Source organism: Halichoerus grypus, chromosome 6 (genome assembly GCF_964656455.1).
Source record: "Halichoerus grypus chromosome 6, mHalGry1.hap1.1, whole genome shotgun sequence".
Lineage (NCBI taxonomy): Eukaryota > Metazoa > Chordata > Mammalia > Carnivora > Phocidae > Halichoerus > Halichoerus grypus.
The window spans coordinates 1,179,665-1,189,965 of NC_135717.1; the positions used below are offsets into that span (position 1 = coordinate 1,179,665).

A 10,301-nucleotide genomic window follows, 5' to 3' on the forward strand; every position below is an offset into this window, starting at 1 on the left:
CGGGCCTCGGCCTCCCGGCCTCTGGCTGCTCCCCCGGGGTGTCCTCGGCAGTCGGGGCAGCGCCTGGCTGTGGGTTCCCTACCCGCATGGCGGCCCGGGGGCTGTCGGAGCGGAGCCGGCGCCGTGCAGAGGTCGCCCCACGCAGAGCGGGCCGTGAGGGCCGCCGCCGCGGACACAGGGACCTGGGTGTGGCCGGCAGGAGTCGGAGCCCGGGCGCGGGGCGTCCTGCTGACCCGGGCGGGCGGGACGGCGCGGAGGCCCCACGGCGAGGCCAGGACTGAGGGCCCCGGGGCGGGGGCGGTCCGTGGGGGGCGAGCCCTCCGCCCCACTCTCCCGGGGCCCCCAGCCCTCCTGTGGTGTTCTGCAGGGGTGGGGGCGATCTGCGGGGCCGGAGGGCGGTCCGTGGGGGTGCGAGCCCTCCATCCCACTCTCCCGGGGCCCCCAGCCCTCTGGGATCGACCTGCAGGGGCGGGGGCGGTCTGCGGGGGCGAGCCCTCCGCCCCACTCTCCCGGGGCCCCCAGCCCTCCTGGGGTGTTCTGCAGGGGTGGGGGCGATCTGCAGGGCCGGAGGGCGGTCCGTGGGGGTGCGAGCCCTCCATCCCACTCTCCCGGGGCCCCCAGCCCTCCTGGGGTGTTCTGCAGGGGTGGGGGCGATCTGCGGGGCCGGAGGGCGGTCCGTGGGGGTGCGAGCCCTCCATCCCACGCTCCCGGGTCCCCCAGCCCTCTGGGATCGACCTGCAGGGGCGGGGGCGGTCTGCGGGGGCGAGCCCTCCGCCCCACTCTCCCGGGGCCCCCAGCCCTCCTGGGGTGTTCTGCAGGGGTGGGGGCGATCTGCGGGGCCGGAGGGCGGTCCGTGGGGGTGCGAGCCCTCCATCCCACGCTCCCGGGTCCCCCAGCCCTCTGGGATCGTTCTGCAGGGGTGGGGGCGGTCTGCGGGGGCGAGCCCTCCGCCCCATTTTCACGCGGGCCCCAGCCGTCTGGGGTCCATCTGGGCCACCCTTCCAGCGCACATCCATCGGATTCCTCAGGCCGTGGTGGGTGCCCGGCATGGGGCGAAGCGCTCTGTGAGCAGTAGTTCCTGCAGTCTTGACCCCGTCCTGTAGACAGGCTGGTCAGGTTCAGAGCGCTTGCCCCGGGTCCGTAAAGCTGGTAAGGGCTGGATCCGGGCTTCAGACGGTCGCCCTGCTTGCCCTGCATGACTGGTCTGAGGGCTCCGCGCTCAGGTACGGGGGAGGAGGAGGGACCAGCGTGGCCCCTGTGGCAGGACGATTTCTGGTCCCCTCCCGCCATCTCTGACAGCCCCCCAGGGCTCATTCTCTCTCCAAGCTGGAAGTGTTATTGGCGGGGTGGGGGACCTTGCTGCCCTAGCTTGAGCCTGCAGATTCCTCCTTAGGGCAGTAACAGCCCTTCAGAACCCGCACTCAGAGGCCTTGCTGTCCAGGTTCCTGACAGCCCCTGCGGGGGCGCATTTCCCCTCCACCTGGTCTGTCCACCCCACTGAGCTCCTTAGGAAGCCTTGGCATCCCTAATCTTTGCTCCCTTTTCTCGTGATTTAATGATTCCTTAGACAATCCGTGTCAAGTCCAATGAAGCATGCGCCTTCCAAAACGATTTCTGGTGGCTTAAAATAAAAGGCGTGTATACAAAACATTATCAAAATAGAAATCAAAATCAAAAGGAAACCTGTTTTTGAGCTTTCTTGCAGCCAGTTCACAGAGGGAAAGATTATAACTTTCAAGGTTCCAATACTCAAAAAGGATGAAGGGTATTAATTTCTCCGGAGAGTGTTTTTGTTGGGGCTAAATTTAAACCCACATCCACCCACACACACCCCAAAAGCAAATTGCCAATTCTGTTGCTTTGCCGTGGGAAACCTTACAAAGGTGCATTCACTGCTGTTCACCTATTCATGCATTCTTTGTATACAAATAGACATAAGTTTGACACCCCTCCAAAAAATACCCAACTCTGAAATAAAGTTCTCACCTTTATGAAAGACGTGCAAGAGCAGAGTGGCTGATAAGTTTCGATGACACTTAAGCAAATATGTCAGTGCTTGTCTGTTGGCTGTTTTTTGGTCGAGATCTTGGGTAGAGGCTGCATATGAAGGAAAGGAGGTGGGAAGTCTAGGAGGGGCTTCCTGGAGGCCCAAGTGGGCACGTGGGCAGAACGTGGGCACTTAGAATAAGGGGGGCCCAGCTCATTGCCTGCCCTGGGCTGTTCTCCAGTGGGAGGTGAATTCCCTTAAGTGAATCCACTTAAAATGGGAACCGAGTAGTGAGAGTGTCACTGGTGGGGCAGAAGAGTCTGAGAATTTATCTTAAAAAAATGGGGGCAAAAGAAAATGTCTTGAATTTGTCTTATATTCAAGGAATTCTAGGTTATGAATGCCATTATACGTTAATTTGTAGAACCAACGAATCCAGTGTTGATTTGGCAGGGTCATAATCTTCCCAACAAGTTGTCCGACAGCGATTTTCCCGGCTGCATAACGAGGAGGGTGGTCCGAGGGTACCATCCGCTTCCCCAAGAGCCTCTCATGATCCTTTGATACGCACGTTTGTCCTTGGAGTCTGTCCTCTCACCAGCTGGCCCCGTCTGGCACTGCCGGGCCCTCCACGTTTGCCGCCACATTCCCCAGTATTAACCTTCACGGGCTTTCCGAAATCTTGCATCTCTCATGATGCACGGCAGCCCCCCCAGCCTCGCAGCGTGCCTACCAGGACTCGCGACGTCGTGCCCGTGCGTGAGAGAGAGTGGGGGACACGGAGGGGCATTTAAGGGGAGCCCAGTTTTGTAAACGGTCGATTCAGTAGGGAAACCTGTGTTAGGATGTCCCTACTTCCCTCTGCGAGCTCATGCCTTGCCAGCTCCGGCAGGCACACAGGGGCCTAAGATGTCAACCCTGGAAGGCTCCAGAATCTACCTCCTTGGCCCTTACTAGCTGTGCTTTGGGGCAACCTCCCTGTCAGCCTCAGCTTCTCAGCTCAGAAATGGAGAGAACACGGGTGCCGGCCTCACAGGAGGGAGTGAGGTGGGCCGCGGGCCGTGATTTCCCAGAGCTTTATGAAGTTAGCTATTACTTCATGTGTTTTCATACTTACTTATACATTTATACATTATTTATTACCTTTATTATTAAACACCTGTCCTCTCATCCGCAGGTGAGTAACATCCTGCTGCCGTATGCCGGGTGAGGAATGGCTTGAAAGCAAATCAGTCTTTGGGGCTCAGAGGCCCTTGACCTGCAGGAGGCTCTCAGAGCTGCCACCCTCCAGGGTCTGCCCAAGGGAGCGGCTCATAGACACAGTGTCCCCTCCAGGTTTTGGTGAGATGGTGTAATAGGTGGAGCTGTGTTATTTGTAGAAACGATAGCCCCTCTCACGTGTCCCAGCCAGTCTCCTAAGAGGACCCGGGGATGCAGAGAGCTGGAGATCACGTTTGTGATGCAGGCCTGAGACATGGCATCAGATAAGCAGATTTTATTCCCTTTAGGCGGTAGATACTTAGGACCGAGTTACGGGAGGTGTGTCCATTAGGGTTCTTCCAGGCAGAGGTGACAGACACCGTGTGAAACCGTCCTTTGCTCCAAAGGAGAACAGATGGGCTCACTGGACAGCTGAGAAGTCCTGGACACTCCGACGATTCTCCCCTCCGTTTCTCAACTCCGAGATTGCTGTCCTGCGTCCCGGCAGCATCACCAGCCGCTGCCCCCAGTCGCTCTCTTTCCCAGGACTCCCCGGGAACATCCAGGCCAGTCCCTAGACCAGCCTGGGTCACGTGCCTGTCCTTGAACCAATCGCTCCGTGAAAACGACCTGCATTTGAGAGTTAGCAAGTCCTTGTCAGTGATTACGTCAACGAAGAAATCATAATGAACGTGACGAAATATCTAGAGCGCCCCACCCTCCCCGCCCCCGGCCCCTGGAAACCACGCACCCACTTTGTGTTTCTGCAGATTTGCCCATGTGGACAACGCCCACAAGGGGACTCCTGCGCCACGTGGCCTTCCGTGGCCGGCTCCTTCCACTCAGCACCGTGTGGACAAGGTTCATGCACGCACCTCAGGGCTGCGTTCCTTCCGACAGACCAGCTCTTGGGAGGATTAAATGAGGTCACATGTGAAAGGGCCTGGTGGAGGGCCGGACACACCCGGTGTGCAACAGGGCTGCCCGCCTTTCACGGGTCAGCGGGATCCACTCACGGAACCGCACACAAGGGGCCTCGTGGGACCAGCGGCCCTGAGCTCTCTTCACTGCTGGCGTTTGGGGGCAGCTGATGCCGAGGAGTGGCCATGTCAACCCATCTGCCCGGTCCCCTAATGCGCCCGAGATGGGTCTGGGGATATCTAAGCACAGGCCTTGATACAACCAAGGCCAAGGGGTCCTCCTGCCCCAGTCCCGTCCCTGGGGAAATGCTGTGGCGGTTCGGGAGCTGCTGGTGCCCCGTTAGGACAGAAGCAGGTGCGAGAGGCCTCGGGGGCATGGCCACCTCCGCAGTGGTCTGCGGATCTTTCTCTGAGCGGTTCCCCCGCCGCCGCCGCCGAGGCTGGGGACGCTCTGCCCTGGGGGCCCCCGCGTTTACCGCCAGCCCACGCCCGCCCTGTCTGTGCCCCAGCTGGGAGTGACCCCGTGCACGGCGGTCACAGACACCCTTGAACAAATAGTGGCACGGAATTAGAAGCGGTTCTAATTAGAGTTCTCCACAAGACAGAGATTACCTATAGCAGCACCCAGTTATCTGGAAAAACAATGAACAATTAATTTTTTTGCAAACCAGGATTATCCAAGTGGAGGGAGGGGGCAGGATATAAGAAACATAAGCCGCTGAGGTTTTTGCAGAAAGAAAAGATTAAAGGCAACCAATCGAAAATCGCATATATTTTATTACAAAAACAAAACCCCGGGTCTATGTGAAATTCAAATTTTTCCCAAGGGAAATTAATGCATACCATTAAAACTGAGTCCAGTTTATAAGGATCCAGGGAGCGGTTCAGAAGAGGAATAAATCCTCTTCCCAGGGAGCATTTAAAGATCATTTCTGGAATGCCTGCAGCACGGGAAGAAGTAAAATCATTTTCCCGCAGAGCCCAGTGGTGTTTCCTGGTGGGTGTAGCCTCTGTTCAGAGGCGGCAGGCAGGGGCTGTGTGGTCTACACGGGTCCCGGGCTTTGGAGTTCTATGTCAGTGGGAGTGTTTTCACTTAACACCAAACAGTAAGCCCCCAAAAAACCCCTTGTTTTTGGACCCAGTTCCCTGCCCGCCCAGAATGGGGAGCTGAGGACGGCGTGTTGATTTTGGTCAAACTCGGTCAAGCTCGGCTGTTACAGTGTTTCGCTCCCAGAGCGAGGCTTTCTGCCCTCGTTAGAAATACTGACAACTGCCTAGCACCCACATATTTGTTTAGTTCCTTAATAAATGAAACCTTAATCCATGTACAATTTTGGGAAGCCTTTCTTTCAATATCTTAAGGAATTACTTCCCCTGGCGAGGATGCGGCCCGGTTGCCCGGTGTGGGGCCTGCCGCCAAGCTTGCCCATCCTCACGGAGGCCCGTCCCGGCTCCCGCTCTCTTACCAGGAGAGATAGGGCCAGTGCTGAATGCCACGGGGCCTCAAAACGTGCTTGTTGAGTTGGACTGCATTCGAGGTTGCATGCCACGCCGCGGATCGAGGGGTTGGGGCGGGCGCAGGAGGCGGGAGGATGGGGCCGAGGGAACCTGAGCCTCCAGGGCCAGGGCAGGCTCACCTGTGGCCTTGGACCATTCCCTTTCCCTCCCTGGGCCTCCAGCTGTAAACCCTCATCTGTAAAATGGGCACATTGGCCAGGTGGCCCCCAGGTGCCTCCCACCCACTCTTTAGTGGCGCGGCACGGGGAGGGACCCAGCAGGGACCCAGTGGACGAGGCAGAGAAGGCGGGAGGCGGCCTCACGGTTCCGAAGCCTGTTCCATGTGTGTGGGCTGTCCCAGGTGGAGGCTCTCAGAGGGCAGACTGGTCACGGCTTGAGGACGTGCTGACCAGTAACGCCAGGGCCGCACACGGGAGGTGGTGAGTCTGCTCCCTTTGGGGGAATTGAGAGCAGGTGGTCAGCTGGGGTAGGGACTCGTGCAGGGGGAGGGGGGATCTGCATTTGGGGGGCTGGACTTAAAAGAGTTTTGGAGGATTTAGAATCCAATGCCTATAGTTCTGTGCGTGCAGAACTGATAACACGGGGAGGTACTAAGCCCTGCTGGACGGTCCGAGACAGGACAGGACACAGACCTGAACGGAGTAAGAACCGGCCACGCCCAGGGCCGGCGGGAACGTGGAATGGCACGGGCACTCTGGGGAGCGGGTTAGCGGTTCCTTGGAAAGGTGACCACCGCCTCCCACATGCCGCAGTGGGGCCATTCCTCGGTCTACAGCCAGCAGAAGACCCTCCCCACCCCCACCGGATGCACCCCACACGCTCTCAGCGGGTGGGGGGTGCAGACACAAAATGGCACGTGCACGTGATGGGACGCTGTTCTGTATTTGAAAGGGGTGAAGTGCTTAGTGGTCCATGCAACAGCGTGGGGGGGGCAACCTCACAAACTGCTGAGAGAGAGGAGCCGAGCACAGAGTCTGCATGAGGCCTGACTGCACGCCTCTGGACTTCCGAGAAAGGCCAGCTTATCGGAACAGAAAGTGGGTCCGCGGTGCAGAGTTGGGGCTCAGGGACGGTTTTGTGGGAGGATGGACGTCTGCATCTTGGCGGTGGGGGTGCTGACGTGACTGTGCGCATTTGTCTGCACTCGGGAAGCCGTCCCTCGAGAGCGGACCTCAGGGTCTGCGCAGAAAGAAACCGGGAACCCGTAATGGGGGCAAACAAGCACTGCCGACAGGTAGAACCGAAGGAAAGTCCCACCTCCAACCGGAGCGGATCCGCTGGGAGCGCGGTGGCGGCGTCCTGCGGCGTCCCACAGCACCTCAGGGCACGCAGGTCTGATTGCCCGGTGCCCCGAAGCTGCCGCAGTCGCCCGTCCGTCCTTCCGTCCATCCGCCCGCCCGTCCGTCCGGGAGAGAAAGGTCTCTTGGGCACCCGCTGGATGAGCATTTCCGGCCGGGAGCGGGCTGAGGGCTCTGGGCTGCAGAGATAAGGCAGATGATGAGCCGGTGGCCGCAGGTCCAAGCGGACCGAGGTCGGCCCCGCAACGCCCTCACCACCACCGGCCCGAGCGCGGCTGAAAGGAGGAGGAAGGCCCCCGAGGAGTGCGGCAGCGAGGGAGGCCGCGGTGGGGTGGCCCCGCCGCCTGGTGGGAAAGGCCGGTGGTGACGCTGTCGCGGGGCTGGTCCTGTGGTGGCAGCAGGTGCAGATTCGTGGGCACTTCCAGTGTCCGCAGACGCCCGTAGGCACGGCTGTATTCTGTTCTCACAACCAGGAAAGAACATGGGGAAGGCAGCGCGCTTGGGACCTTTGTGGCCCGGGGGACCTTGCGCCCCGAGGACGCACCCACAGCCCCCCGATGTGAATCTAGGTGGTTTGGGTCTGGTGTTGGCCGGGAAAGAGCAGGAAGGGGGTCTACAGCCCCCAACCCTGGGGAAGGCAGGGTGCGGAGAGCCTGCATTACCAGCGAGCGCCTCCAGGGGGCAGCAGAGGCCTGCAGAGCCCGGTGTGGGTGGAGGCTCCGAGGTGTCTGTCCTGTGGTCCTCACTCCCCAGGGGAAGAGGGGCTTGCCCCGGCACTTCCCGCCCACCTGGCCGGCTAGCCTGCCTCTTCCGGGGGGGCCAGGAGCCCGTCTGTTCTCTCACTCTGTCCGTCCAGGTCTCAACCTCTCACTTCCCCTTCTCGCTCTCCGTCTCTGCCCGCCTCTGCCTCTGTCTTCTCTGGGTGTCCCTCCCCCCAGAAGTACAGACACCTGGCCACAAAGATCTTGAAGGTGTTATGTCGCGGGCACCTGCTGAGCCCGGCCTGAGGGCCAGACCCGGTGCACCTGCGCTGTAAGGGGGGCGAGAAGTCCTCTGGGGGGACCGTCAGGTGCGCGGCAGGAGGGAGGTAAGTCAGCCCCGAGCAGGGGCATTCGAAGTCAGGAGTAGGACTCGTAAGCTGGACTAGACAGTCAAGGCCATGATGAAAACACAGAGTGGGTGCACGCTGGCCTCTGCGCCCCCCACAGTTACTATTACGGGGCCTCGGCTTTAGCTCTGACCTTCCTGGGAGCCACGGAGAAAAGGGAAACAGGATCAGGTACCCAGGCCTATGGGGGGCGGTGCAGGGGACCCAGTGCTGTGCGGGTCCGGGGTTCAGTCCGGCCTCCCGTTCCCTACTCCGTGCACCCTTGGTCGCTGCCATCCCCCTCCCCAGAGCCCCTGCCTCAGCTTCTCCCCCATGAGCCCCCTCCCCACGGCGCCTTCACTGCTCTCCTTCCCCTGCAGATAAGCCCCCAGACTCTCGCCCGTCACTGCCTCATTCTTCCTCACCTGTCTCTTGGCTCACGGGCCACATGCTTTTTCTGAATAATAATTTTAATTGTGGTACAATAAATATAAAACTTAACCACTTTAACCATTTCGAAGCGTCCAGTTCAGGGGCACCGAGCACATCCATGTTGCTGTGCAGCCGTCCCCCCCATCCGGCTCCAGAATGTTCCATCCCACACACGGAGACCCTGTCCCCGTGACGCACGGACCCCCACCTGCTCCCCCAGCCCCGGTCCCGCCGTCCACGCTCTGTGTCCGTGAGTCTGATGACTCCGGGACCTCGTGGGAGTGGGGCCCCCGTGCGTATCCTTCCGTGTCTGGCTCGTGTCCTCGGGGCTTGTCCCCGTGGGGGCAGGGGTCCTTCCTTCCTTTAGAAGGCCGGCTCATACTCCGTGGTGTGGCCGGACCACACTGTGTTGTCCATTCCTCTAGCTTTGGTGGCCGAGGGGCGCCTTCAGGCATTGGCAGGCAGGCCCTTTGCTCGCCTGGGCCGCTCACCTCCGTGACTTCTGCCTCTCTGTGGATGGCCAGGAGTACCCAGGCAGACCTTTAGTCAGCGGAAGCAGCAAGGACTGGCAGCCTTGTCCTGCTCTGGGAGCAGAGAAACCCCCCAAACCAGGAGTGCTCTTTGTTCTAAAAGGTGCTTTGAGGTGCACGGGCCTGGGGCAGCTAGGAAGAAGTGGACCCCGCAGAGCTGCGTGGGAGACACGGGCGGGCGGTGGGTGCTGTCTCTGCTTATTCTTGCAGCTGATGAAGCCCTGGGTCCTGCACCACAGCGGCACCCACTGAGGGGGCTTCTCCGTCTCCCCTCGGCTGGGGAGACCCCAGCCCCTGTGTGTGGAGCTGGGGGCAGGGGCTGCTCTGGGCGGGGAGGAGAACCACCACTCTGGGGCTTGGACCTGGGGTGGGCCTGGGGCCAAATGCAGGTGGGCTTTGCGCAGGGCGGCTGGGGGGCGGGTTGGGGGACACAAGGACAGCCCTGCGTCTGCCACCAGCACCTGCTCGTCTCCTGGGAAATCATGCTGGGCTCTGTCACTGTCACCGGGAAACAGTCTGGCAACAGCCTCTTGCGCACGAGGGGTGTCCCCTGCTTTCTCTCCCCGCCGTGCGTCTGGTTTCCCTCTGCAGCCCCCCAGGGGCCGCGGCCCCCCAAAGGCTGCATCTGGGAGCAGAGTGCCCTGAAACCAGAGAAAAGAACACTGGGGATTTGGCTTAAACTCGTTAAACCCAATGAACCCTCCCGCCGAATGATCCCGGTCTGCGCCAGGCCTTTTAATCTCGTTCGGGCCTCGGGATAATTTGTTTAGCTGTGCTGATCAGTTGAAGGTTAATTCAATTGGACTCGGGTTATTTATTTGTGCCCGGATTTGCTAAGTGTCATTGGAGGTACATGAGGTCTTCATTATGGTGGCACGATGGCTTCATTAGGGGGTCGGCCACGCCTGCCGGGCCCCCTTTGCCCTTCTGCGAGCATCCAGGCTCCTTCCTGCCCGGGGAGGGGGTGGCAGTCTTGGGGGCTGGGGGGCGCCGGGAGGCGGGGCGGCCTGGGGGGAGGGGCGCTGCGCCAAGGGTCCAGAGGAGACCTGGCTCTAGCCTCTGCTCCGGTGGTGGCCCTCCTGTGGTCAAAGAGCCAATCCTCCATGGGTTTGGGTGACCGGCTTTCCGGGACTCATCCCTCGGGAGGACCCTAGAGGCAGCCACCGCCCTGAGCCACAAGCTGGGGACAACCGTCTTCCCTCTCGCTGACCCTCCCGGGGTGGGTTTGGCTGGCTCAGCGAGACCCCTTCCCCACCCACAACTTGTGCACATGGACACCGGGGTCATGGGAAGGGCAGGCTGGGTCCCTGCCCAGAGCTGGGATCTCTT

General features: G+C 60.5%; 1 long non-coding RNA gene across 2 annotated transcripts; it reads left to right on the forward strand.

The window, feature by feature from the left end:
- The first annotated feature begins 294 nt into the window (after nt 1-294).
- Nucleotides 295-5,438, forward strand: LOC144382196 (uncharacterized). 2 transcript variants are annotated; one of them, XR_013448653.1, is made up of 2 exons: nt 295-3,071; nt 3,165-5,438. It is a non-coding gene; the product is annotated as an uncharacterized LOC144382196 (long non-coding RNA). The 2 variants fall into 2 exon arrangements; XR_013448654.1 differs by having other exon boundaries at nt 295-2,742.
- Nucleotides 5,439-10,301: the final 4,863 nt, after the last annotated feature.